Source organism: Nuphar pumila, chromosome 5 (assembly GCF_984573655.1).
Source record: "Nuphar pumila chromosome 5, dmNupPumi1.hap1.1, whole genome shotgun sequence".
Lineage (NCBI taxonomy): Eukaryota > Viridiplantae > Streptophyta > Magnoliopsida > Nymphaeales > Nymphaeaceae > Nuphar > Nuphar pumila.
This window is the reverse complement of record NC_143253.1, coordinates 59203561-59230730: the sequence shown is the minus strand read 5'-3', so window position 1 is coordinate 59230730 and position 27170 is coordinate 59203561. Positions and strand designations below refer to the sequence as shown.

The window sequence follows — 27170 nt, the reverse complement described above, 5'->3', positions numbered from 1 at the left end:
ACCATATGAACCGTAGCTGCTGGAAGGATTTTGGAGGCTTCTTTCAAGGCAGGATTACAGGTAGTACCCTCCCAATTAGTGTATATTTCCCTCAAATTGTCGTTACTTTGTCTATCTTCCCTGTAGATTCCAAACAGAATATAAATCCTAGATGACGTACCATTTATATCATTTTGAGTTTAATCACCCTGTAAAGTCTGATTTTTCATTTGTGTTCATCAGCTTGTTAAAATTTTCTTTTCTTTCAGTATTAAGTACACAGGTATTGACTGAATGTTTTGCAGGAAAAAAATAAAGCTGGGCCTAAAACTCATTCAAGTTTTATTTCGATCATTATCATAACTCTAAAGTCAAAAAAAAAAAAAAGGAGCATATGAAAGCGGAGACACTCAAAAACACCCCTACGCTACAACTGGTATTACCACAAAAAAAAAATATGTAGTGGGAGTCTTGCCGAATCCCACTGGTATTGAGATCGGTCATTGGGGCCAATAAGTCTTACAATAACTTTTTTTTTTACACTCCGGGTTCTGTTGAATCCTAAAAATGAAGCTTCATTATGTTCGCCGGATTAAACCCCATTGTGCTTTCTCATGGATTTTACTGAAGATTCTCTTTCTTTTTTTTCCTTTTTTTTTTTTTGTGTGTGTTGTTAAGTATTGCTGGAAAATCAAAGAGCAGAGAATGGCTATCTGACTGAGATTCTCACTTCTGAGAATTAATCTTCAACAAAGCCTAAAGACTAACTCAAAAAATAGGCCCTTGACTGTCTGCTAAATACTGAAAGGAACCCCCAAGGCAACTGGTAAGTATATCAATTTTGAGAGCCAAGGTTCAAGTTTATGACCAGTCTGGATAGTCATTTGGGAATTGCAACATTGAGATGTGTCATTTGCTATGATAAAAGAGGGGGGTCGTCCATAGCAAACTGCAGAAGAGGCTGCAACTTTTCTTTCTTCTTTTTCTCTAGCAAACTGATTTTTTATTTTTGTGTAAATTCCAAACTATTGGAAACTGAATTCAGCTGTGCCTCATTAAACCCATGCTTTACCTGATTTAATAATACTTACTGTACATATCATACAAAGATCTCTCCACCTTTCTTCATTTATCATTTTATTGCCATCCTATCATTTCCCAGCGCTTTATAACATCCCTGCAACCTGTCAACTACGGCCAGAACACCCTCTAGCCTAATATATGCCATTCACAACACTCCCCATTGCAGCACCTTTAGACCTGTTGCTCCCATTGTACACCTATGTATCCTACACCAGGGTATGCTCACTTGCACTCATTTGACTCCTGGCATACACAGTCTTTTACCAGTTGTATTCGCTCCCTGAATCATTGTGAATTGCCATCTGCAGCCATCCCCTGCACTACCAGCATATCATTGTTCCACTAAGCTATATCGGGTCTCTAATGGCAATCAGGCTTGTTTTCAACCTTAGCTATGATTTTCAGCCTCATGTCAATAGGATCAATTGAATCATAGATCTGTCGTTGCCTTGTTTGATTCACATATGAATCTTGTCAATTCTTTTATTTAACTCAGCCATTCATTCCATGTGTTGTTTACCTGGCCACCGATCCATTGGCTCCTTCATTATCTACCTAATCCACTGTCACCTTCTGTAGTCAATATATAATCTTACTATACTCTCTTCATTGAAACCTCACCAGCCCTTCTTTCTTTTATGTCGTAGCACTTATACCCAGCCTTCATTCAACCACATCCTATGCGTACCTTCCCTTCTTGTCATATTAATAAATGTGCATTTCTCATTAGGTCTGAATTATGCCTTTAGATTCCTCCATGTATGTAAACATTCTCATGTACATTCGGCATACTATTTTCCAATCATCTTGTGCTAACATTTGTCTTGCAGGAATTAGATAGAGATTGCTTTTTCCTTCTTAGCTCAGGCGTATGATTTCAATTCAATTGTAATAGCTAGGTATAAATGAGAAATTTCCATTTCCTGCTTTAGGTAGAATGAATGAGCATTGCAAAATATCATGAATTGTTTGTTCTCATGCACTTTCCTTTATTTCTCAAAATTCCCACAATGGTGAGACACGAATGGCACGTGCACCATTTCGTAAGAGGTAAGTTAATTCTAAGTTGACGATTTACATCAACGGCCATAGTCGGGGTGTAAACAAAACTTAGAATTTTTATCTTTTACAAAATAATACTGGACCCGCATTGGATCCATTTTCAAAATTCATCATATTTTTCTAAAAATATTTTCTTCTTTTATCAGAATTTAACTTAAAATTAACTCAATATATATACCAATGGCCATAGTCAGGGTATATTGAGAGTTAATTTCATTTTAAATTCTATAAAAGCACCAAAAAAATGTATTTTATTCTTCACTTGAATTTAAATGTGATTATTATATAATATATCCAATGACCATAGTCAGGGATATATTATATCTTCAATCTCATTCTTAATTCATTTAAAGAGTGAAATAGCTTTTCAAAATCCAAATTCAAAACTTACTCAAATTCATTCATCATATAGGGTAGAATTACATCATATTTTTCAAAATTCTTTCAAAAATCCAAGTGATTTTGAACATCTTTTCTATTTTCCAAACCTATCTCAATTTCAAAGTCCAAATTTGACTTTGAAATTTCAAAATCACTTCACATTCAAACTTCAAAATTCCAAACTCAATTCAAAACTCAAAATTCAATTTAACTTTGAAGTTTCTAAATTCATCTTCTGATTCAAAATCCAGTTTTTTCTTCAAAGCTTTGGATCAAAGTTGAGATTGACTTTGAATCTCAAAAACCCAAAACCAAAAATCAAATCCTAGTCTCAACTTGGATACAGATTTCCAAGTATAGGGCTCCATTCCACTTTGGATCTTCAATCACGGATCCAAATTCCATTTTCAAATCCTTATTCTACTCCGGATCTCCCATCATAGATCCAAATTCCATTTAGGATTCAAATCCTTATTCTACTCCGGATCTCCCATCATAGATCCAAATTCCATTTAGGGTCCAAACCCTTATTTCACTTTGGATCTCCAATCACATATCCAAATTCCATTCAGGATCCAGATCCTCATTCCACTTTGGGTCTCAGATTCAGATCCAAATTCCAATTCTTAGGATCCAGAACCCAATCCTACATTTGGATCTCAGACTTCAGATCCAAATCCATTCTAGGATCCAGATCCTCATTCTACCATTGGATCTCAGATTCGGATCCAAATTCCAATTCTTAGGATCCAGAATCCAATCCCTACTTTGGGTCTCAGATTCAGATCCAAATTCCAATTTCTTAGGATCCAGAATCCAATTCTACTTTGGATCTCAGACTTCAGATCCAATTCCCTCTTAGGATCCAGGGCCCAACCCTATCTTGGATCTCCAACTTCATGTCCCAATTCCATTCCAAATCTTGAATCTGATCCCATTCAAAATCCCAAAATCCAAATTCCACTTTAAATTCCAATTCCTAAAGCCAATTCCATTTCATTCAAACCAAGTTCCTATTTCGGACCCTAAATCCAAAATCAACTCAAAACTCTATTCAGAATCCAGAACTTGGATTCGGATTTCATCTTGAAATTCCAACTGTTACAAATCCCATTTCCTTTAGATTTCCCACATTTCCTTCTAAAATCAAAACTTCAAAAGTGGAATTCAATTCCATTCCAAATATTCATCCAAGTTCAAACTTCTAAATTCAAAGTCCATTTATGACTTTGAAAATTTCCTTCATTCTCTTTTTATTTCAAGACTTCAAGATCAATTTCCAAATTCCAGATTTATTTTCCCAGCCCCTGATTATTCTAAAAACTTAGAACTTTAATCTTAAGTTCTAAGTTAGAAAACATTTCTTCACTTTATCGGATTCACTTGGGATTTCTTCAAAACATTTTTCAAAAAGAGCATACATCTTTGCATTTGCACAAGCATGATTCATTGTGCATTTTAGACTTAGGATAAATACTTAGATAAATTCTTAGCAAAGCAAAAGGCATTAATTCGACCCTTGGTTCGATTACCCCTGGTAAAGGCGCCAGGAACGGTCAAACCTCGTACCGACGAGCGGATCCCGTCTCCCAGTTTTCCCGCAAATATTTCAAAAACGGAGGCGAGTTATTTCAAGTATTTTTAAAATTAAGGTCAAGTGAGACCCGCAAAAGAGTTCCTCTTCTCTTCTCTTCTTTCTTTTCTCTTCGCTCTTTCTTTCCGTCTTTTATCTTTCTCCCTTCAAAAAGGAGGAAAATAAGGGATTAGAAAGGAAAAGAGAATGAAGAGAGAGAATATTACAAGAGGAAAAATTTTGCGATGATCACAATGTCGGCATCCAAATGACGTCCGGCGGGAGAAAGATATCTGTCATCGTGCAACAGAAACACTTTGTGCAAAGTGAATGATGTGCCTTTAGATTCGTTGGTAGTGGCCAAAATAATCATCAGTAACAACCCACTGAAGAGGGATGTTGATTCTCTACAGATTTTAGGCAAGAAGGAAGAGACGAGGAGGAGTCCGCGGTGGATGACGGCAGGTGAGAAGAGGGTACCACACGAGGATTCCGGTGAGAATTGAAGATACACCGGTCACGACAAGAGGATTCCGACAAGGAGAGGTTCGAACGTCACTCCGAGGGTTTTTCGGAAGAGAGAGAGAGAGAGAGAGAGGTTCATTTAAGAAAAGGGAAAACGAATGGGCGTAAAAAAAATGAAACGATGCCCTTTTTAAAAAAAAAATCCAAGGGGTATCGGGTCCCTTCAGTTGAAATTTTAAAAAAAAATTTGGTGGACTAAAATTTTATCGGTCGACTAATAAGGTGCGACTCATTCTAAAAAAAAATTTTAAGAATGAGTCGACTAGAATTTCATCAGTCGATTAATAAGGTGCGATTTTGAGATTTTGTTCAAAAAATCAACATTTTATAAATCTAAAAATGAGCAAATGCCTAGTTCTCTCCTAATTCTCATAAAGTCTTCATTTTTAAGTGGTTTAGTGAAGATATCAGCATGTTGTTCATTAGTCGAAATAAAATTTAGCGAAATATCTCCTTTTAACACATGATCTCTTAAGAAATAATGTCTAACTTCAATATGCTTAGTTCTTGAGTGCTGAACAGGTTTTTCGAAAGATTTATAGCACTAGTGTTATCACAATAAATAGTTGTTGTAGAGTAATTCAAACCAAAATCTTTTAAGGTTTGTTTCATCCATAGTACTTGTGAACACGCTAAACTAGCCGCTATATATTCTACTTCAGTTGTTGAGAGTGACACTGAATTTTGCTTTTTACTAAACCAAGAGACTAAGGAATTTCCTAAGAAATGACAAGTTCCGCTAGTACTCTTGCGATCAGATTTACTTCCTACAAAATCTGCATCACTATATGAAACTAAATCAAAGGAAGATGATTTTGGGTAAAACAAACCAAAATCTGAAGTATCTTTCAAATAAAGAAGAATTTGTTTTACTGCAGTTAAATGAGATTCCTTTGGATTAGCTTGAAATCTTCCACACATACAAACACTAAACATTATATCAGGTCGACTAGTAGTTAAGTATAATAGAAATCCAATCATACCTCTGTAGAGCTTAGTATCTACATTTTTACCATTTTCATCTTTATCAAGAGAAGTAGTTGTACTCATAGGATTTCTTCTTGATTTCGATGAGTCCATCCCAAATCTCTTGAGAAGTTCTTTTGTATACTTAGCTTGATTGATGAAGATTCTTTCTTTAGTTTCCTTTATTTGAAGTCCAAGAAAGTAGTTTAATTCGCCCATCAAGCTCATTTTAAACTCTTCCTGCATAGCTTTAGCAAATTCTTTGCAAAGAGAATCATTAGTAGAACCAAATATTATGTCATCAACATAAATTTGCACAATAAGAATATTTGAATTAAGATTTTTAATAAATAAAGTGGAGTCTACCCGACCAATGGAAAAACCAGATTGTTCTAGAAAATTTCGTAGTCTTTCATACCATGCTCTTGGTGCTTGTTTAAGTCCGTACAAAACTCTTTTTAATTTATAGACTTTTTCTAGATATTTTTCATTTTCAAAGCCTAGAGGTTGCTCTACATAAACTTCTTCATTGACGTGTCCATTTAAGAATGCACTCTTAACATCAATTTGATATAACTTAAAGGTCATGTAACTAGCAAAAGAAAGCATCATTCGAATTGACTCCAGTCGAGCCACCGGTGCATAGGTTTCATCAAAATCTATGCCTTCTTCTTGATTATAGCCTTGTGCTACTAGTCTTGCTTTGTTTTGAATGACTTTGCCATTTTCGTCCAGCTTATTTCGAAAGACCCATCTTGTTCCAATTACTAGATGATCCTTTGGTCTATCAACTAGATCCCAAACATCATTCCTAGTAAATTGGTTAAGTTCTTCAGACATGGCCAAAAGCCAAAATTCATCATCACAAGCCTCATTGATATTCATTGGTTCTATTTTAGATATGAAAGCAATATTTGCAATATATTTTTCTAATTGCCTTCTTGTTTGGACACCACTTATTATTTCTCCAATAACTTGTTCATTTGGATGATTGAGAACTTCTTTCCAAACTGGTTGAAGAGGAACATTTTCTTGAGAAGTACTCTCTATCAAAGGTTCTTCTTGAAGTATTACTTCTTCTCCTTCGCTTAGAGGTATAACCTGCTCATAATTCTCATCAAATGCAACATGTAAAGATTCTTCAATGCAAGATGTTCTTTTATTAAAAACACGATAAGCTTTACTTCTAGAAGAATATCCAAGAAATATTGATTCATCTAATTTTGAATCAAACTTATCAAGATTATCTTTGGTATTTAACAAGAAGCATTTACTACCAAAATTTTTGAAATATGAGATCTTTGGTATACGATCATAATACAATTCAAAACATGTTTTATGTAAGATTGGTCGAATAAGAACACGGTTTAAAACATAACATGCAGTAGGATCGAGGCAACAAGCACTAGAGGGGGCGTGACTAGTGCTTTTAAATATTGTCTGCGGAATATTGACGAATTTTGCATTTCGCAAAGCAATCACACAAAGAACACAATAATTTATTATGGTTCGGTCTTTCCCGACCTACATCCAGTCCTCAAGCAAAACCCGCTTGAGATTTCCACTATCAACCTTGTGTAACTACAAGATCATACACACCAAATCCGATCTCACTTTTAGTAACAAACCTACTGAAAGCAAACAACTCCTTTAAACCAAGGAGTCCTGCCTTTTACAGAAAATTGAAACAAGTAACAACTTACAATACAACCTATGAGTCCTTCTTATGAATGCAAATGAGATGCAATTGGCTTTTTGAGGTTGTTGAAATACTCTACTCACAAATTCACTATCTCTCAAAGGAATTTGAGTGAAAAACTGAAGTGAAAAATATCACATGAGTGAGAAAATGAATATGAGTGAAAAGCAAAGAGTAATTGATTCAATATTGATTGAATTGCAGTGCTTTTGAGTGTAAAATGCACTCATATTTATAGTTGAAATATTTCATATGTTGAGGGTATGAAAGGGTGTCAAAACAGTTCATTTTGAACAATCAAAACGTTTGAAAAATAAAAAGACACGCCTTTTCAAAGTTTTAGGGAAAATGACAAAATTAGTCGACTGAAATAGTAGTTAGTCGACTAATAATTAGCTATTAGTAGACTGACAGTTATCGTCGATCGACTAATCTGTTAATCGAGCCGTTTGAAAATCTGAAGTTTTGAAACTTAGTCGACTAGAGAAAAAGTTAGTCGACTGATAATATCATCAGTAGACTAAAAAACCTTTCAGTCGACTGCTGCTAAACTTTTCTGAAAATACAAGTTCTGTCCGGTCGACTGATAAAACCATTAGTCGACTGCTGCTAAATTTCCAGAAAAACATGTTCTGTCTAATCGACTGATAAAGTCATTAGTCGACTGCTGCTAAAATTTCCAGAAAACAGACATTCTGTCCGGTCGACTAATTTTGATAAAAATGACATTTTGCTTAGAAAATATGGTGCGAAAGGGTTAGTCGACTGATCAAGCAATTGCGGCTGCAATGTCTCATGTATGGTTAGATGCACATCATCACCTATGTTTGCGGCATATCTTTTAAAATGTAGCAAAGAACATAGGACACATATTTAATCAAAAGACAAGGTTTGATAAAAAGTTTACACGGTGTGTACTTGAGAGTGTAGATGAGGTCACTTTTATGTCTAATTGGGAGGAAATGATTCAAATGTACGACCTTGGAGACTGTGTGTGGTTACAAAATTTATATACAAATAAAGAGAAGTGGGCATTGACATATGAAAGACAATACTTTTGTGCAGGTATGATAATCACACAAAGAGATGAATCTATGTATGGCACACTGAAGAAAACTTGTATTCATATTTAACAATGTTTCACTTCATGGAATAATATGAATTATTTATAGACGGTCCTAGACAGAATGAGCTTGAACAAGATATGAAATGCTTCAACACACGCCCTGTAACTTTGGGCATAAAAATATTGATGCGACCTACAAATCTGTATACACTATCTGTATTTGAATGGATTAAGAAGCAGATTATACAGATCATGAATTGCAACATAGAAGGATGTATGCAAACCGAGAATATGCATAAATACCATATTGTATGAGAGGGCGAAGAGCATCTAAAAAGGTAAGAAGCACATGTTACATACAATGTTAACAACAAAATAGTTTAATGTACATGCAAAATGTATGAATTCAAAGGTATTTTATGTCATCATACATTAAAGACACTTAATCAAGAGAAGATACAAGAAATATCTGAGTCATATTTAATGCAAAGATGGACAAGACAAAAAAATATTAAACTACTGAATATAGATAATGTCAGTCCATCTGGTGTTGATGAGAAGTGCTACATAGCCTCCCGTTACCAACAACTATGTAGGTCACTTATGCATGTTGCAGATTTGGCATCAAAAAAGTGAAGAAGCCTATGTATGCATGAGAAAAGTGTCAAGGGACTTACTTGAAAACGTACAGTTAATTCACCATCTATCCGTTGCAGCTCATGAAGACCAGTCTATGAAAATGAGAGTGAACAACAAAGGTGAAAATCATGCTTCTCCTAACCTGCATGAGAAGTTGTGTCGAAGCGTAAACATCATATTCAACAAGCCAGAAGTCAACGTTGTAGATTATGATAGAAAAATTCACCTAGCGAAGGGTATAAAAAAGAAACCCGCCTCTGATCGTAGTCATCGGAGGACAAAGAGTGCACTAGAATTGGTTGACAAGAAAAGGTCTAAGAAACAACCACCCCCTAAGCAAAAGCAATCAAGCCCTTCATATGAATAAGTATGTAATACATTATATTGCTTCCCATGTAAATTGCATTACGTGTAACTTATCAATATCTAACTTGTGTAATTTTCAACATGTAGCAATACCCTACAAACGTGCATTACAAAGTTGAAACCTTCAATTTTGCTGACAAGTTTGAGTGGAACAATGACATCAGTTTTACAAGTCTTTTGGTATGTAATCAATGTTAGAAGGATGTTTGGATTTCTTATTAAACTTAAGGTAGTGTCTTATATTATAATGTTTCATGACAAACTTAGTTCAATTCAAAAGTGAGCAATGGAACACAAGAATTGAGTATGAATTCTTTAGCTATGTAATTGTATTTGATTGTACTAACATGATGGAACATAACATTGTATTAACATGATGCAACATAATAAACCTGCGTGATTTGTGAATTATGTAATTTGATGTAACTTAATAAATCTCCGTGATGCTTGACTTATGTAATTGAAATCGCACTGTAAAAATTGCGCTATAAAAATCATTGTAAATAGTGATCATTTCAAGATCGATCATTGTAATATATATCCTTCATATGTATAAATCATTGTTTCATCTAGCCTACAGAGCTACAATTTTGATACCATTGGTAAATCACTGTTGTTTAGTGCTTATACCATTAGTAAAAAATGTTGTCTCATGTAGCCTTCACATGTACAAATCATTGTAGATAAATAATACTTTTTTTTCTTTCAATGTGATTTTTATTTATAAATGCTAAACATGTGATGAAGATTTGTACAAGGGGTGCTAACTAATATAGCATTTACCAACTTCCCCAATTTGGTAAATAGCTAGTATTATATCGATATCGTTGACACGTTTGTGATTGTAAACCACCTCAATGAGTTACATTTACTACCTGTGTATGATCGTTGTTAAATCATTGTAGTTTATATTTTATACCATTAGTAAATCGCCTTTGTAGTTTCCTAGCACGATTTACTAATGGTATAAGAATAACATCTATGTTATATAAATCGTTATACCATGTAGTGTCCTATGGCGATTTATTTGTTATATAAATCGTTATACCATGTAGTGTCCTATCATGATTTATACAATGACGTCTATGTCATCCACAACTGAATAAAAATTGCAATGTACATGAGTATAAATCACGGTAAAAGTTAGTCTTTTAAACATAACTTACATGAGTACAATTAGAAGTATAATGTATGGAATTTGTATTTGAAATGAGATAGATGTACATATTTTGTATTTGATTAAACAGGAATGTACTCAGCAATATGTATACACAGTCTATTATAAAATTTGTATACAGTATAAATTCTATTTCAAATCTCTGTACATCATATTACGCCTGGCAGGCTCATGTCACTCGTTGTTATGTAAATAAACTGTATTATAAGTAAAAATCGTTGTCTCATCTAGCCTTCACATATACAAATCATTATACATATATTGTATTTGAATCCTTGCGCAAAAAAGTTGTTCTGTGAATAAACTGTATTAAAAGTAAAAATCATTGTCTCATCTAGCCTTCACATATATAAATCGTTATAAATATAGAACAATTTTTTTTCTTCCAACATGTTATATAAATTGTTATACCATATAGTGTCTTATAGCGATTTACACAATGACGTTTATGTCAGAGACAACGATTTATCTTTGGTACAAATAACAGTCTAACTTATTGACGTGTATAGTAAAAGCGATTTATCATGTAGCCCATCGACGCGATTTACAATCACATCAATTTATATAGTGTCCTATGTAAAAGGAAGAAAAACACAGATCTTTCCATTCTGGAAGTATATATCAACATTCCTCTTGATATCAACATTTATCAGTATTCCTCTTAAAATCGAGGCAATTACTGAATTTTTATTTCAACTCAGAGAGATTTACATAATTTGTATACATAGTCTTACAAAATTTGTATACACAGTATTACAAGATTTGTATACATAGTTTATAAAATCTGTTATAAATCTTTGTACATCATATTACTCTTGGGGGGCTCGCGTGGTTCATTGCCTTCTAGGTATTCTTGTCGTCTGATTTTTTTTTTCTTTTGTAATTAGAAACTTCATTAATTTTTTGCATAGTTCTGTATGGAATCCAGGCATATCATCCTGCAACAAAAAGGTAATGTGAGACCAATATAGAAATTAAGTCCCCAATAATATAGGATAATAAAACATGTTTAAGTGTAAAACATACAACGTTGAAATCAGGTTCTTGTCCATTGTATATTGCTTCAATATACTTTATTACAAATATACCACTCGTTAAATGAGCATCGAGTGTGCAGTGAAACCTCCACTCGTTAATGTCGACACCCAAGACGTCTTTGAGGAATCCCATCTGTGGTTAATGCATAAGTAAGTAAATTCTGGGCTACCATACAAGATACGATACACTTATAGATAGAAACTTACCAAATGTATAATGTCATGTTCTATATCAGTATAAAAGTCCAATGAGTCATAGCACCATAGTTGTTGTTTTCATAAATTCATCACGTATAAGACTCAATATTTAGATGATCGCCATAATATAGGAAGCAATATCTGTAAATTGATGATAAAATATCTTACAAATCGATGTAGAAATTCCTATTGATAGCTTAAAAATCGATATTAAGAATCAACATACAAATCGATATTAAGAATCAAAACAATATCTTAAATTGATATAATATCTTACAAATCGATAGTAGAAATCATGTTAGGACTGTTATGCCTCACAAACCTTGGACAACATGTTTCTTTACTTACCTTTTCACTTGTCCAAAAGTCTTTGCAATGATCATCATTATCCCAACATTGTAATCCATCTTGAAATCTAGTGGCGTATGGCAGTCGACGAATGAAAATATGTTGAATGAAACAGTGATAATAGTAAGGTTAAAACATGAAGCAACAAGAGTAAATCAAAAAAGAAAATAAACATATAAGAGAACCGATATACCATGAAATAAGGGTTGATGACACACGTTAAGTATTGGTTGTTGCGTTGTTTTGAATATACATGACAAAATCATATATAGTCTGTTTACAACAAATATGCACATGTTAATATATATAACCATGACATACGTAAATGTATAACTGATAGTGTTTCATTCTGCAAATTCATCTCGCAGCCAGTTGATGTTCTCTTGGAGCTCTTTGTTGAGTATTTAGACACCTTTTTTTGTGGATGTTCTACTTACATTAGCAGAATATTCAATAAATGATCTGTCGCGTTATATTGCAATTCCTTTCTAGAGTACACAAAACAAATCGAATATATGACATAAAAGAGACAAATTTTGAAGATACTCATCATGAGGTTTATAAAATATATGCTTGATTCACCGTCATTGGCCGTGTAGCTATCGTTGTCTCCTTCACCATCGATACCCCCTTTGTGATGAAGCAGGTTATATGTTTGGCCCCCAAACACGTCGTTTATAAAAGAAATGTTGGTTTGTCTGTTTCTTACTCACGAAGCAAAGTGAAGCAACACCCTCCTGAACTTGTGCAATATATCATTCATTTATGAAGAAAATGTCATTTCATATCCTACCTTCTCCTTCCTTTGCCTTTTTTTCTTCCTCGTCCTCCTTCTCCTTCTTTTGTCTTTCCTTCTCTTCCTCGTCCTCTTTCTTCTGCCTTTGCCTTTTCTTCTCTTCCTCATCCTTCTTCTCTTTCCTTCTCTTCATCATCTTGATTCTTCTTCCTTCATCATCATTTGCCTTTCTTTCTCTTCCTCATTCTCCTTCTTCTTCTTTAATTGTCTTTTCTTCTCTTCCTCCTTCTCCTTATTCTGCCTTTGCCTTTCTCCCTCCTCCTCCTCCTTCTTCATTTGCCTTTTCTTTCTTTGCTTTTTATTCTCCTTCTCCTTCTTTCTTTGCTTTTCCTTCTCTTCGTCATCCTTCTTCTTCTTCTTCTTCATCTTTAGTTCTTACTCATCTGTCTTCCTTTGCTCTTCATCTTCAATATCTGATGGATCAGACTCCACTTTATAAAATTCAATACTTTGTTTCTATCTTTATCATTCTCAATCTTTATTATATTTTGGTACGTTTCATTATACTCATATATATCAGACTGGCAGGTCACTTCTCTAGTAGTGAATACACATATCTACTACATCAAATGTATAAATTGTTGTTGCTTCAAACGTACAAATCGCTACTGATTTAAATGTATAAATCGTTCATGCTTCAAACATACAAATCGTTGTAGAAATCACACCCTTCATAAGTACATATCATTGTAACGTTTGAGCTTCATAAGTAAACATCATTGTACGATTTACAAACTTAAGTACAAATCGTGGTAACTTTATAAATCATAAATACATATCGCTACTGCTTGAAACATATAAATCGTCGTTGCATCAAATGTACAAATCACTACTGCATTAAATGTATAGATCATTATTGCATTCAAACATACAAATCATTATAGAAATTGAGTCTTCATAAGTACATATCATTATAATATTTGGCCTTCATATGAACAAATCGTGCTAACTGTTTTTTGATACCCAAAAGGTGGATAGGTATAAATCAATTTGTTTCCGTATGAATGCTAAATCTTATAGTTGGTTGTACTATTTAGCATGAATAGTACAACCCATTATAAGATTTAGCATTCATATTTATAAATTGATTTGTGTACATAATGAAACCTTACACGACACTCACTGAAATGACAAGAGTTTTGGTAATCTGACAGTGAAGGAAAAACACCTAGAAGGTAGATGCAGTCGATGATGGAAACAATGTTTCCACTGCGCAGACGACAACAAAGGGTACTCCGACGATAGCAGACGACGACAAAGGTTGCTACAGTAGTAGCTGACGGTGGCAAAGGGTGCTCCAGCGACAACAGACGATGACAACAGGTGCTTCGACGATAGCAGACGATGACAAAGGGTGCGTCATAAAAGGGAACTCTTGTTACAACAGATGGTTCGTCGTCAAAGGGTGATCCGACAACAACATAAGAGTTTACTGCTTAGGGCAAAAATAAAACATTTGGACTTTGAAGAGTTAAGATCATCCTCCTTTTTCTGGATGAAGACATTTTTGTCCTTTTCTTGAATCGTCGTTTCACGGCAGGAATGGCGTGAAAGGGTACTTAAGTCTTTGCAACCACACCAAACTCCGATGCTAAGTGATGCCGACACACACGGGGATATGAGCCCCACGTGCTTATATACATGGCACTCATTCGGACCCCCGAACACGCATCGGCGTGTTCGAGGGAGGGGGGGACATATAACCCTCTTCGCTAACTTGTGTCACCCGAAACTTGGTGACATTCACAAGTCACCACACCAGATGAGCGTAGCGCTTGTGGGCTGGAAAATAGCAATTTTATGAGAGAGACTTTGCTACCATAGGAAGCAAAATAGAGATTTTACAAGAGAGAGAGAGAGAGAGAGTCTGTGGTAGTTAACGAGATGCTTCCTTTTTTTGTTTTTGTTGTACTTATAAATAGCTTCTTATGCATATGGAAGATAAGGAGGAAATCTTGGCTACTAGGATGACAAAATAAGCATCTTTCATATACATTGAACTAAGCAAAGTCCATCATATATGGAGAACATGGTAGCAACTATTTAGCTTCATCCTCATATGCACGTTAGGCCCTTGCACATTTCAGGTGAAGTCGCCATGGGAAGACCACATGCTCTGTTCGTCCCATTTCCTGCACAAGGCCATGTCAAGCCGCTCATGGAGTTCTCTCATCGCCTTGCCGATGATGGCTTCATGGTTACGTTCGTCAACATCGAGTCTATTCATGCTCGCTTAATGGAGGCGTTGCCAGAAAACTTTTCCAGTGAGTACAGTGGGCGGATCCGTTTGGTGACCATACCAGATGGATTTGATCCTGATGACAATCGGAGAGACTGCGGAATTCACTCATTCGGTCCACAACATCATGCCGGGGTTTTTACAGGAGCTCATACTGAAGATCAATGAGAAGATCACATGCATGATTGCTGATGGTATGATTGCAACTCTGCTGAGTGTTGCAGAGAAGCTAAACATCAAGAGGAGAGTGTTCTAGCCAGCTTCGGTCTGGTTTTTAGCCATCACCATGAAGATCCCCATGTTTGTCGGTTCTGGAGTCATAGATGAAAACGGTAAACATCAACCCAAAGAATTGTTCATGACCAATCATAGTGTATTAAACTTATTATAATCAGGCGCTGTTGATCTCGATTTGGGTGCGTGCTACTTTGCACAAACTCAGTCTGCTCATCTAAAAGAGGTGACTCGTAAATGTGTTGTCACTAAGTTGACTGGACGTCACGAGTTCGAAACCCCCCTTGCCCCAAGGCTGGAGCTGGGTGTAGGCAAGGGCACCTGGGTTAATTTTTACACCAACGAACATGGTGAGTGATGCGGTTTTCCCCTTGTAATTATCAAAAAGATAAGAAAAAAAGTTTCGATCCCTTGGTGAGTTATCATAAGTGCCAGCTGGACCAACCAGTTATTGCTGATAGATGGAACCTTGCACTGCTATTTCTCTAAATTTCGGCTCAAATTGGATGGTAAATGCAGGTAATCCTGATCTTTTGTGAGCTCTGAAGTTTGTAGTAAACTGGCAGTGACAAGCCATATAGGTCCTTGAATATCCAGCATAACATAGTTAACTCTGAAGTTCTTGCCTGCTTTATTTGAGATGTTTTAAAAATTTTCATATCTCACATTTTAGGAAGTAAAATATTGTCTTTTTTTTAGAGAGAGAAAAGAAATGATTTCATTCATCGAATGAGAAAGTAAAAAATAAGTGGTCACTAGATGAGTGATGAGAAGACACCCAGGGAACAAAAATAAGAAGGCAGACAAGAAAACATAGAAACCATGAAGCCAAAGCCAACCAAATCACGATAGGACACATACATCTGAGAGCAGATCCAGTGCTCAGGGCCGAGTACTTTGTTAAGTACTCGGACCACACAAAATGAGGAAAATCACTGCGTGCAATGCCTGCCCATCGCCCACAACAATTTTCTCTGTTTTCACGACATCAATTTTCTGTGTTTTGTGTGGCCCGAGCACTTTGTTACCCGAGTACCGGATCTTCTCTCCATTCCCCTGCACAGTCGGGTGATGGAGGCAGCAGATGAGGAGCAACAGACAGAGGCCGAGATCGGGCTCCTCCGCCTGAAGCTGACGCTAGTAAAATCTTGTCAAATTAAACAAACAAAACAATACAAAAAGCAGAATTTGAAATTTTAAAATAAATTTATTAAATGAAACTACAGTTTTTTTCCGAGAAATTCTTGATAAAAATGTACCTAATGTGATGTTTCTATTTTCATGATAAAACCATGTCATTTTCAACACATTGAAATATTTCACTTTTTTTAACTTCTGCGAAACAATCACATCTTTTCCAAGATATTTTGGAAGTGTGGAAATATTTGTCACTATAGTTCCATAAGCCCATTAGTTTGTATGATTGCCTTCTATTGTGCCAACGTTAAGGTCACTGGAGCAACAGAGGGTGGAGATCTGATCTGGTACCCAGCCCAATGAACGGATGTCACACATCCATCCATTGGGACCAATCTTCCTGGTTAATAGACACTTGGCATCCAGTGATTGTACTCAGTACCTTGAGATGTACTTGGTCCCATCAGGATCTCCGCTCCAGAGATTGGTCTGTTGAATGATCCAAGGTCCCTAAGCATTATTTTGTAAATATGAACCACTATATCATCTGGATATGAGGGCAGTCATGGCTGAACGGGATGACCGGACATTTCTTGAAAAGAAAGAGAATAAGCTGACAAAGATTTTATTGTGGCTGGGGATTTCAAACTAAATAACTAAACAATATAAAAAAAACGGTATTAGAATATTAAAAATAAATTGAAAGAAGAAACCAACGGTTTTTTTTCCTGAGAAATTGCTCACAAATTGCAAATGTCATTTTCTTTGTGATGTTTGTGTTCTAATGATAAAATTGTCATTATATTTTCAATATATTGAGATATTTTTCCAGTTCTCCACTTTTTATGAAACCGTCACATTTTTTACTGGACGTGCCTGAATGGAAGTACGGGTATTTCTTACATATTTCTATAATTTTCAAGGAAAACAAGGAGAAGAATCTGATGGTCATTTTGTTAATGGCAGGGTTTCCAAAAGATGGTGCACCAATCCAACTCTCCGAGGCAATCCCAGCCCTGGACCCTGCTCACTTATGCTGAATCACCATGAAAGATCTTCAGCTACTCAAGAGCAGCTCTTTCACTACCTTCGGAAGTGTGCTGAAGCAATAAAAGGCATTGATCACATAGACTGCAACTCATTTTCCGAACTCGAATCACGGGCGTTCGCGATCATTGACAATGTTGTTCCAGTTGGTCCCCTTGTCTCAGCCAACCACTTCAAGCATCAGCCATCCTCATTTTGGCAAGAAGACTTGAGCTGTCTTGACTGGCTCGATCAACAGTCAGCTGGGTCAGTCATCTATGTCTCATTGGGAAACACCACAATGCTCGGCCAACACCAAATTGATGAGCTGGCACTTGGGCTTGAGCTCACTGGGAGGCCCTTCCTCTGGATGTCTAGGACCTGGTTCATGAACCGAGCTGATCAAGCAGTCTACCCTGAAGGGTTTATAGACCGTGTGGCTGGAAGTGGTGGGCTTATTGTGGGGTGGGTTCCATAGAGAGAAGTGCTCTCACATCCTTTTGTATCTTGTTTTCTAACTCACTGTGGGTGGAACTCTACCATCGAAGGGCTAAGCAATGGGGTGCCCATGTTGTGTTGGCCTTATATTGCTGAACAGTTTCAAAACAGGACCTACATAGTTGAGGTGTGGAAGGTGGGACTGGGTTTGGTAAAGTGTGAAGATGGAATTGTTAGAAAGGAAGAGATCAAGAGTAAATTGGAAGCATTGTTGAATGAAAGGATAAGGGCGGGAAGAGTGTGATGGAGGGTGGAGATTCTTTTAGGGGATTTCATGATTTTGCCCATGCCATGACAGGTGAACTCTAAATTTGTGTTTTATTTCCCTTTTTTTTTTGTCCTTTTCGTCTAGTTGATTGTATGGTGATAATTATTGGCAGCGTGTGTCTGTTCATGGGGATATTTGATTAAAAGTATTTTTTTTATGAGAGGCACGCAGAAACTGCCCCCAGGCCCAAGGCTGGATCAGGTGCAATCACATTGCACAAAATGCATGTGCTGCTGCACCTGACCACCATCCATTTTTCTGACATCTTGTGAACTGTGGGGCCCAAGAGCAAATGGGTGGTGGTCAGGTGCAGCGACACATGAACTTCCAATGTGATTGCACCTGATCTAAAATTGGAGCCAAAGACCTAATTGAGCTGGACTTGGCCTGTATTATATAAGGTCGCTATCGCTGTCACGGGCCTATTTCCTTCAATGGGCCAGTGCGACGCGACGGTCCTTCCCATCGTCGCAAGCCTACTTGGCAGCTCGCTTGCCGATCGCGGAAGATTGTAATCAGAGTGCAAGAGAGCAAGAGAGAATAGAGGGAGAGAAATTGCAATCACAAGAAGCAATCACAACGAGGGTGAACAAAAGAAAGTTCAACGCATTTACTTCATTCACAATTTTGCCCGCAGGCTATTACAGTTCAAGTATACGAGTTGCCCCTTCGGGGTATTGATTCACCTGAACCGGGCAGCTTACAACAGACTCAACAAAAGCAAAACAGACTCTAAGCGCAACTGTACACTGTAAGTTGCAAGGGAACATGCTCCCCCCTTCAAATCATGCGCCGTCCTCGACGCCATCTGTTTCGTGGTAAGCCCTGACTTCAGCCGGGTAGCGGCTGTTCATTCGAAATGCAGGCTCCCACGTTGGTTCCGCTGTTTCCTCCCACTGCACCAAATATTTCTTCGCTTGTCCCAAGTAGTTGACCTTGTGGCGAAGGATCTGACTGAGGTGCTTCTCAGCCCGTTGTGTTGCCGGGGCCCTCTGCATGATGGGAGCGCGTTGTGGCACACTGCGTTCCGGGTCTCCATCATCTAGATGAAATTGCTTGAGGTTGCACACGTGGAACACCGGATGCACCTTGAAGTTTGGGGGCAACTCCAGCTTGTATGCCAGTTTGCCCACCTTCTTTGTGATGGTGAAGGATCCCTCATACTTTCTGAGTAGTCTGCGGTGCCGCTTGCGAAAGATGCCTGTGCGATCAAGATATAACTTCACCAACACTTGGTCCCCAACTTGGAACCCTGTGGGCCGACGGTTTTTGTCCGCCCACTTCTTCATTCTCTTTGTCGCTTTGTATAAGAATGCCTTCGCCAACTCATTTTGCTCGTGCCAGTCGCAAACAAACTGATAGGCGAATGATGGCCTTCCCTTTTCTTGTGTGGCAAGAGTGTGCGGGGTCAGTGGCTGCTGCCTCGTGGCTGTCTCAAACGGACTGTGGCCTGAAGACTCGCTCTTCTGCAGATTATAACAAAATTGTGCCACATCAAGGAGCTTCACCCAATTTTTCTGATTGGCACTAACAAAGTGCCTAAGGTACTGCTCCAGTATCCCGTTGATACGCTCTGTCTGCCCATCTGTCTGCGGATGGAAGCTTGTAGAAAACAGCAACTCAGAGCCAAGTAGCCGAAATACTTTACGCCAGAACTTGCCCGTGAAGCGAGCATCGCGATCACTCACAATGCTCTTTGGTATGCCCCAGTGCTTCACCACATGCTTTACGAACAACTCTGCAGGGCACTTCTTGGAAGCTGGGATGAAGGTGGCATACTTTGATAAACGATCCACCACAACCAAAATAGAACTGAGGCCCTCTACCCTCGACAGACTAACAATAAAGTCCATGGAGATGCTATCTCAAGGATGTTCTGGAATTGGTAGAGGCTCAAGGAGACCGACAACTTTCTAGTTTGTCCCCTTATCTTGTTGGCAGATGAGGCATGTCCGCAATACCCCTCAACGCCGTTTCTCATCTGCGGGTAATAGTAGCTGCGCTCAAGGAGTGCTAAGGTCCGCTCCTGACCAGGATGGCCGGCCCATAGTGTATCATGGCACTCCTTGAGTAGCTCTTGGCAAAGGCTTCCCCACCGTGGTACAAAGATGCGTCTCTCTTTTGTTACGAGGAGACCATTCTGTAGCCAAAATCGCTGAGTCTTCCTTGCCTGCGCTAGAGAAACAAGGTGTTGTGTGGTCGGATCCTGCTGCATACCCTCGCGGATGTGGCTCAGCAATGCACCCTCCAAATGCACTTCGGAAGACTCTGCGCGCGCAGCTGCCAGTTCAGCCCTACGGCTCAGGGCATCCGCCACAACATTGGTCTTTCCAACCTTGTACTCCAAGGCAAAGTCGAACTCAGCCAAAAACATCTGCCATCGAGCTTGTTTAGGCGTCAACTTCTTCTGTGTCTGAAAATAGCTCGTGGCCACATTGTTTGTCTTGACGACGAACTCGGCACCCAAAAGGTAGTGCTGCCAGGTCCTGAGGCAATACACAATGGCGGTCATCTCACGTTCATGCTCTGTGTAACGCCTTTCTGCATCCTTCAGCTTGCGACTCTCATATGCAATCGGATGACCATCTTGCATAATAACTCCGCCAATGGCAAAGTTTGAGGCATCAGTGTGGACTTCAAAGGGTCTCGAATGATCAGGCAGTCGCAGCACTGGCTCCCTCACTAAGGCTTTCTTCAAGCCATCAAAGACATCTTGGCACGCTTCTGTCTAGAGCCATACCGGATTCTTCTTTAACAAATATGTGAGGGGCGCAACAATGAGGGAATAACCTTCGATGAAACGCCGATAATAGTTTGCCAAACCGAAGAATGATCGCAATTCTGACACTTTGCTTGGCGGAACCCATTCCTTGATGACCCTTATCTTCTGCCCATCCATACGCAGCACACCACGCCCCACAACGTGGCCAAGGAAGCTGATCTCCTCCTGCCCGAAGAGACACTTCTCTCGTTTGACACAGAGGTCATTCTCCTTCAGCACCTGAAACACTGTTCGTAAGTGCCCGACATGTTCCTCCATGTTGCTGCTGTAGATCACGATATCATCCAGGTAGACTACCACAAACTTGTCTAAGTAAGGGTAGAAGATCTGGTTTATTAAAATCATGAACATGGCTGGAGCATTTGTCAACTCGAATGGCATTACTAGAAATTCGTAAGCACCATAGCGGGTGACGCAAGTTGTTTTCGGCTCATCACCTTCGTCAATCCTCACCTGCCAGTAACCCGGTCGTAGATCTAGCTTGAAAAAGATACGGGCACTGCCTAGCTGATCGAACAAGTCCGCTATCAATGGAATGGGTATTTGTTCTTCACTGTGACCTTGTTCAAAGCACGATAATCCACACATAACCGTTTAGAGCCATCATGTTTCATCTGGAAAAGGACCAGGACACCAAATGGGGCTTTTAATGGTCAAACAATACCTGCGTCCAACATCTCGTCTAGCTCCCTGCGCAGCTCCTTCAGCTCAGCTGGCCCCATACGGTATGGAACCATTGCAGGAGGCTTCGCTCCCGGGGTCAACTCAATCTTGTGGTCGACCTCACGTCTTGGCGGAAGACGCTTTGGCAATTCTGGGGGCATCATCCCCCAAAACTCCTCCAATAGTGGGGCTAGGGTCGGCGGAACTGCTGCTTCTACCTTCCCTTCATCTGCACGCACTGCAACTAAGAATGTCTGCTCCCCATGCTTGACACCCTTCTTCAGTTGCATTGCCGATAACATGGAAGACTTGCCTTTCTGCGTAAGGCACTGCACTGTGTGTGACAGGTCTGACCCCATGATCATCAACGTGTTAAACTTTGGCAGCATCATAACATTCTGGCTTCGCAGAAACTCTATACCCAGAATCACCTTGAAATCGTCCAGGGGCACCACAGAGAAGTTGGCTTTGCCGACCCAACTCCCCACTTGGGTAGCCACATCTCTTGCTTCACTAAGGATGGGCTTGGCCTCAGAGTTTACTGTTTTGATAGTCCTCTGCTTTGGCCCAGTTTTCAAGCCCAACCACTCTGCCTCTTCCCGCGAGACAAAGTTGTGTGTGGCCCCCGAGTCTACCATTGCTGAAGTAGACTTTCCATTCATAATGACTTCTACATACATAAGTTCCTTACTGACCTGCATGTTCTTAGCTGCGCAACTTCTAGCTGCGTTAATCGATCGCATGACCCCCATCCTTGGTTGCATGGCCTCAGTGTCACTGCATTCAGTATCACTGCATTCTTCATGTGCAGCATTGGCTTGCCCGTCGTCCTTTACAAGGCGCTTTGGGCACTCCCTGACGATATGTTTATCGCCGCAGAATCAACATGTCACAACCGCACCCTTGTTGTTGTTGTTATGCTTTGTGAAGTTCTGTTTCTTTTCGGATTGATGGTGTGTCGACGCCTCAACTTTATCATTGCGCTGCTCATCCTTCTTGCCTCCGTGGTCAGGCTTCTTCCCAACTTTGGTTGATGGGGTGAAAGGCTTGCGCTGAGTGTCAACTAAGCGCTCTGCCGCCATATATGCATCTTCCAAAATACGGGGGTTGCTCCTTTTCACTTCAGACTGTGCCCATGGCTGAAGTCCCACAATGAACCAGTTGAGCATGTTGTCTTCTGGCATATTAGGTATCTCCATCATAAGCTTATGGAACGTTCTGACATAGTCTTGTAACGAACCAGTGTGTTTGAGCTCACGAACCATCCGGTAAGCCTATCTCTGCGCATTTCTTGGCATAAAGTAGCTGCGCAACTCTACTTTGAAGTCATCAAAGGTGTCTATCACACATTGACCCCTCTCCATGTCATTGCGCTTCCGCCTCCACCAAGCGATAACATCACCATCAAGTAAGGTCACTGCAGCCTTAATCCTTAGATCTTCAAGGGTCACATTTTGGATATCCAAGTAGTCTTCTACTTGGAACAAAAAGTTCTCAATGGCCTTGCTGTCACGAGAACCATTGAATTTTGCGGGTCTTGGCACATCAATCCTTGATGGCCTCTGACCATTTCTGTCATTTAGGGTCACCGTCCGCTGCAACGTACAGTTCTTCAACTGAAGCTCCCCTACTTGAGTCTGTAAGTCGACCACTGTAGTCGTCAACGAAGTGATCTGCCCCATTAATAAGGTAACCTGCTCTTGCAGGCTCGCCACCACATCATTCAGTCCATTGAATGATTCACATGCGCGTGAAATCGCTTCCTCATGCAAAGTCACCTCTTCCACCAACTTGTTAACAGTTGCAGCCAACTCTTCTTGGCCCTGAGGTGAACCCATCTCCTCAGCTTCAGCAACTGCCTTGCCTTTGGTGTTGCGCAAGTTTTGATAAGGCCCCACGATGTCTTGCTCACAGATCGCAGTCTGTCGGCGTGTCTGACGACACCGACTCCGGAGTCTCTTCCCCAGCACGAGAATGGGCTTTGATACCACTTGTCATGGGCCTATTTCCTTCAATGGGCCAGCGCGGCGTGATAGTCCTTCCCACCGCCACAAGCCTACTTGTCAGCTCGCTTGCCGATCGCGGAAGCTTGTAATCAGAGTGCAAGAGAGCAAGAGAGAATAGAGGGAGAGAAATTGTAATCACAAGAAGCAATCACAACGAGGGTGAACAAAAGAAAGCTCAACGCATTTACTTCATTCACAATTTTGCCCGCAGGCTATTACAGTTCAAGTATACGGGCTGCCCCTTCGGGGTATTGATTCACCTGAACTGGGCAACTTACATCAGACTCAACAAAAGCAAAACAGACTCTAAGCGCAATTGTACATTGTAAGTCGCAAGGGAACAATCGCAAACACCCTTTCAAATTTGGCACTTCCGCACTAGAGATAATCAGTTTTAACTTTGGTTCCCTACACCTCACCAGCACAAAAGAGAGAGAGAAAAGCATCTTGAGGAAGATTTTTTCTCACATGAAGCCAAATGAGTTATCCTTGCCTACACGTCAACCGCACTCGGAGAGAGAGAGAGAGAGCGATTCAATGAAAATGAGAAATGATTCCACAATTTTAACGTGAGGTTGAAAAAAACAAAAAAAATCTCATGCTTTGCCACTCAGTGTCATTTGATTTTGAGAGTGGATCAGGTTAGGGCTTGTCCGAGAGTTCGGGTGCAATATGATTTCACAAAATTTTGTGCATTAAGCAACCCACCACCCACGAAAGCAGATCAGGTTATGCTGAACATGAGCGTTTTTATTATGTTTTGATTCCATTTTGTCATGTTATGGAATCACATTAAATCTATTTTTATTATTGTTATTTTAGGTGCCAAATTCTACAAATCCAGATAGTTCTAGTGCTCTGTAGGATTGTTTTGCGGCACTAGAGGGTGTATAGGCTATTCAGGGTAGTTTTCTTTCTTTTTTTTCAATTTAGAAACCCAATATGGTGAAGAGTTTTTGAAGCAAAAACATCATTTGGATCTTGGATTTGATCCAAGATCCAATTTTACCCCAAGCCATAGTTGGTACCACTTTGAGTTGGACATCAATAACCCTCATTTGAATCTAGTTTGACCATAGAAGGTTAAAAGGGCTGTTGGAGGATAATGATACCCATTTTAAAAGGAGCCCATGCATTGGGCAAGTGGGCGGCAACTTGGAGAAGCCCACCCCCTTTTGTGAGTGATTGGTTCTAGGGGTGGCATCATCATTTCACTCTCTCGAGGGCTTAAGACCCTCATGGTGGTCGACCATAAGGAGGCTGGTTGTTGCTTTTGAGAAAATGAAAAGAAATTCGAAATAGTGATGAGAGAGGGGAAGATGATGTTTGAAGGGTGAACACAGTCCTGGTATTTTGATCATATCTCGCTAGATACTGATCTAAATTGTATGATCTTTAACTTGTTGGAAAGCTAAGATATTGTTCTACAAGTTTGTTGTTTACCATTTGGCTTAGTTCGGCTTGATTATGCCACTAAAGTCCCTCACAAGTTTCTTGTTGATAACATCAAGGAAGAAGGTGATGCAAAGCCTTGTGTGGCTGCGCGTGTGAGCCGATCGTGTGATCAAGGTTTGAAAAGCTTGATGCTGGTGTTTGAGACAGTGGAGACATCAAGCTGATCGTGGTTTGTCATTAAAGCCAAGATTGTGTTCATTTTTGTTGCTACAAAGGAGATAAACAAACTTTACTCTTATTTTTCTCGTATTTAGCATTTTTTTTAGTTTCATTGTCTTTGTGTTGTTCTATTGTTGTTCTTGATGATTGTAATCTGCAAAAAACTTATTTATGATTGATTAAATGAATGTTCTAAGATTTTATGTTATTGAATGTTCTCAAAGTTTGTTTTAAAATCATGCTCGTTGTGGGTTGCTTACACTCGGTTTTTGTCAAAAATCGGATTCCCAATTTTGGAGTTGTCAGATACAAATTTAAAGAATCGATTGTATCTGCTAAGATACGGGTCCGATTCTGGTGTTCTTGGGTTTCCTAGAAAGCTAAGACACGAACCTACAACATTGCTGTTGAGGTTGCGGCTTGATTCGACCGACAGGGTCCTAGAAATTCTCTATCAAGCAGTCTGTCGGACAAAATCTATCAGATCGAGTCCCATCCAGAACATTATGAGCAGTGTTTCGTATTTTAGGGATTTATCATGATTCCTTCCATAAAAATCTGATTTGTTTGATTTTGTAGAAAGCCAAGACAAATATCTATCATTTTCATGTTTTTTATTTTAATCGATTCAACCTGTAAATAGTTTGAAAAAATCTATCTTTCTGTACTTGTCTTAGGTTTGAATATAATATTCATTGTTATAGCATTCTATGTATGTTGTCTTGATTTCTGATTATCTGGATATTTAAGTGGTGAAATCAAAATCTGAAAATTATTCTGATTAGCTAACATTTGTTGGCACATTAGTGAAGTTAATAGTTTCTTCTAAAACCCTCATCTGCATGCCCGAATCCGAGGTGATTCGCGTGGCCAACTAGAACCCCTTTATCAGCTTAGGTTAGTTAACAATTAGATCATCAGGGATCTTTAAAATTCAGTAGAGGCGGGTAATATTGCTCAAAAATTCTGAGCCATAACTTTCTAAAAAGGTTGAATCAGACTTTTAGTTCATCTGTTGGGAGTTTTTGCAAACTCCATCGTCTGAGAAGTCAAAACCCTCTTTGAACAGGCTGTCCACCGAACCCAGAGAGCCTTCACAGATTTGACTATCAGTCCCGGTTTTGAGTCCATGGAGTAGACATTCCTAATCTGAATCCAGTGATTTCAGATTCATTAGAAAGGTGTGCAAGTCACGCACAACTTTATTCTGGACTGCCTCTGTCAAAATAGAGTACACAGGTCCCAAAAACCCTGTTTCCCAAAGTCCTATTCGAACTCATCTTAGTAAAAAAGCTTCTGTGCGCATTGAGATCCGTTTGGATCTAGGATCGTGGATCATTGCATACCAAGTTCACATCAATTGTAACTGTCATAATTTTTTCCACCAGAATATCAATTTCTCCCATCAACGTTAGACTGCCTTTGGACCAGATTGGCTAAAGAATTTACAGACTCACCATTGAGTTCAATAACTTTTCTTCATGGGTCAAGAGAAGGCCTAAAAGCTCATCGAGTTTGATTGGCTTATCTCTGGTGTTGAGGGACGTTCTGAATGCTCCATATTCAAATGCAGGACGTCTTACTAGAATAAACATGATCAAATCATCATTAGGCACAAGCTTGGAAGCCATGTCCAATTGATGTGCCAAGGACTTTGCTATATGAAAGTATACTGAGATGGAATTAGTACCTTTCTTATTATCGTACAGTTGTGCTCTCAATTGCTAAATACAAGAGCGAGAGAGCTGAGTTAATCTTTTTAAGAGTGCTTCAAACTTCATGTGAAGTGCACAATCCAATGACTTGAG

The 27170-nt window shown here is 38.9% G+C and overlaps 1 pseudogene; it reads left to right on the top strand.

Annotated features, from left to right (window-relative positions):
• The first annotated feature begins 14993 nt into the window (after nucleotides 1-14993).
• Nucleotides 14994-18328, top strand: LOC149837670 (UDP-glycosyltransferase 83A1 pseudogene; annotated as a pseudogene).
• Nucleotides 18329-27170: the final 8842 nt, after the last annotated feature.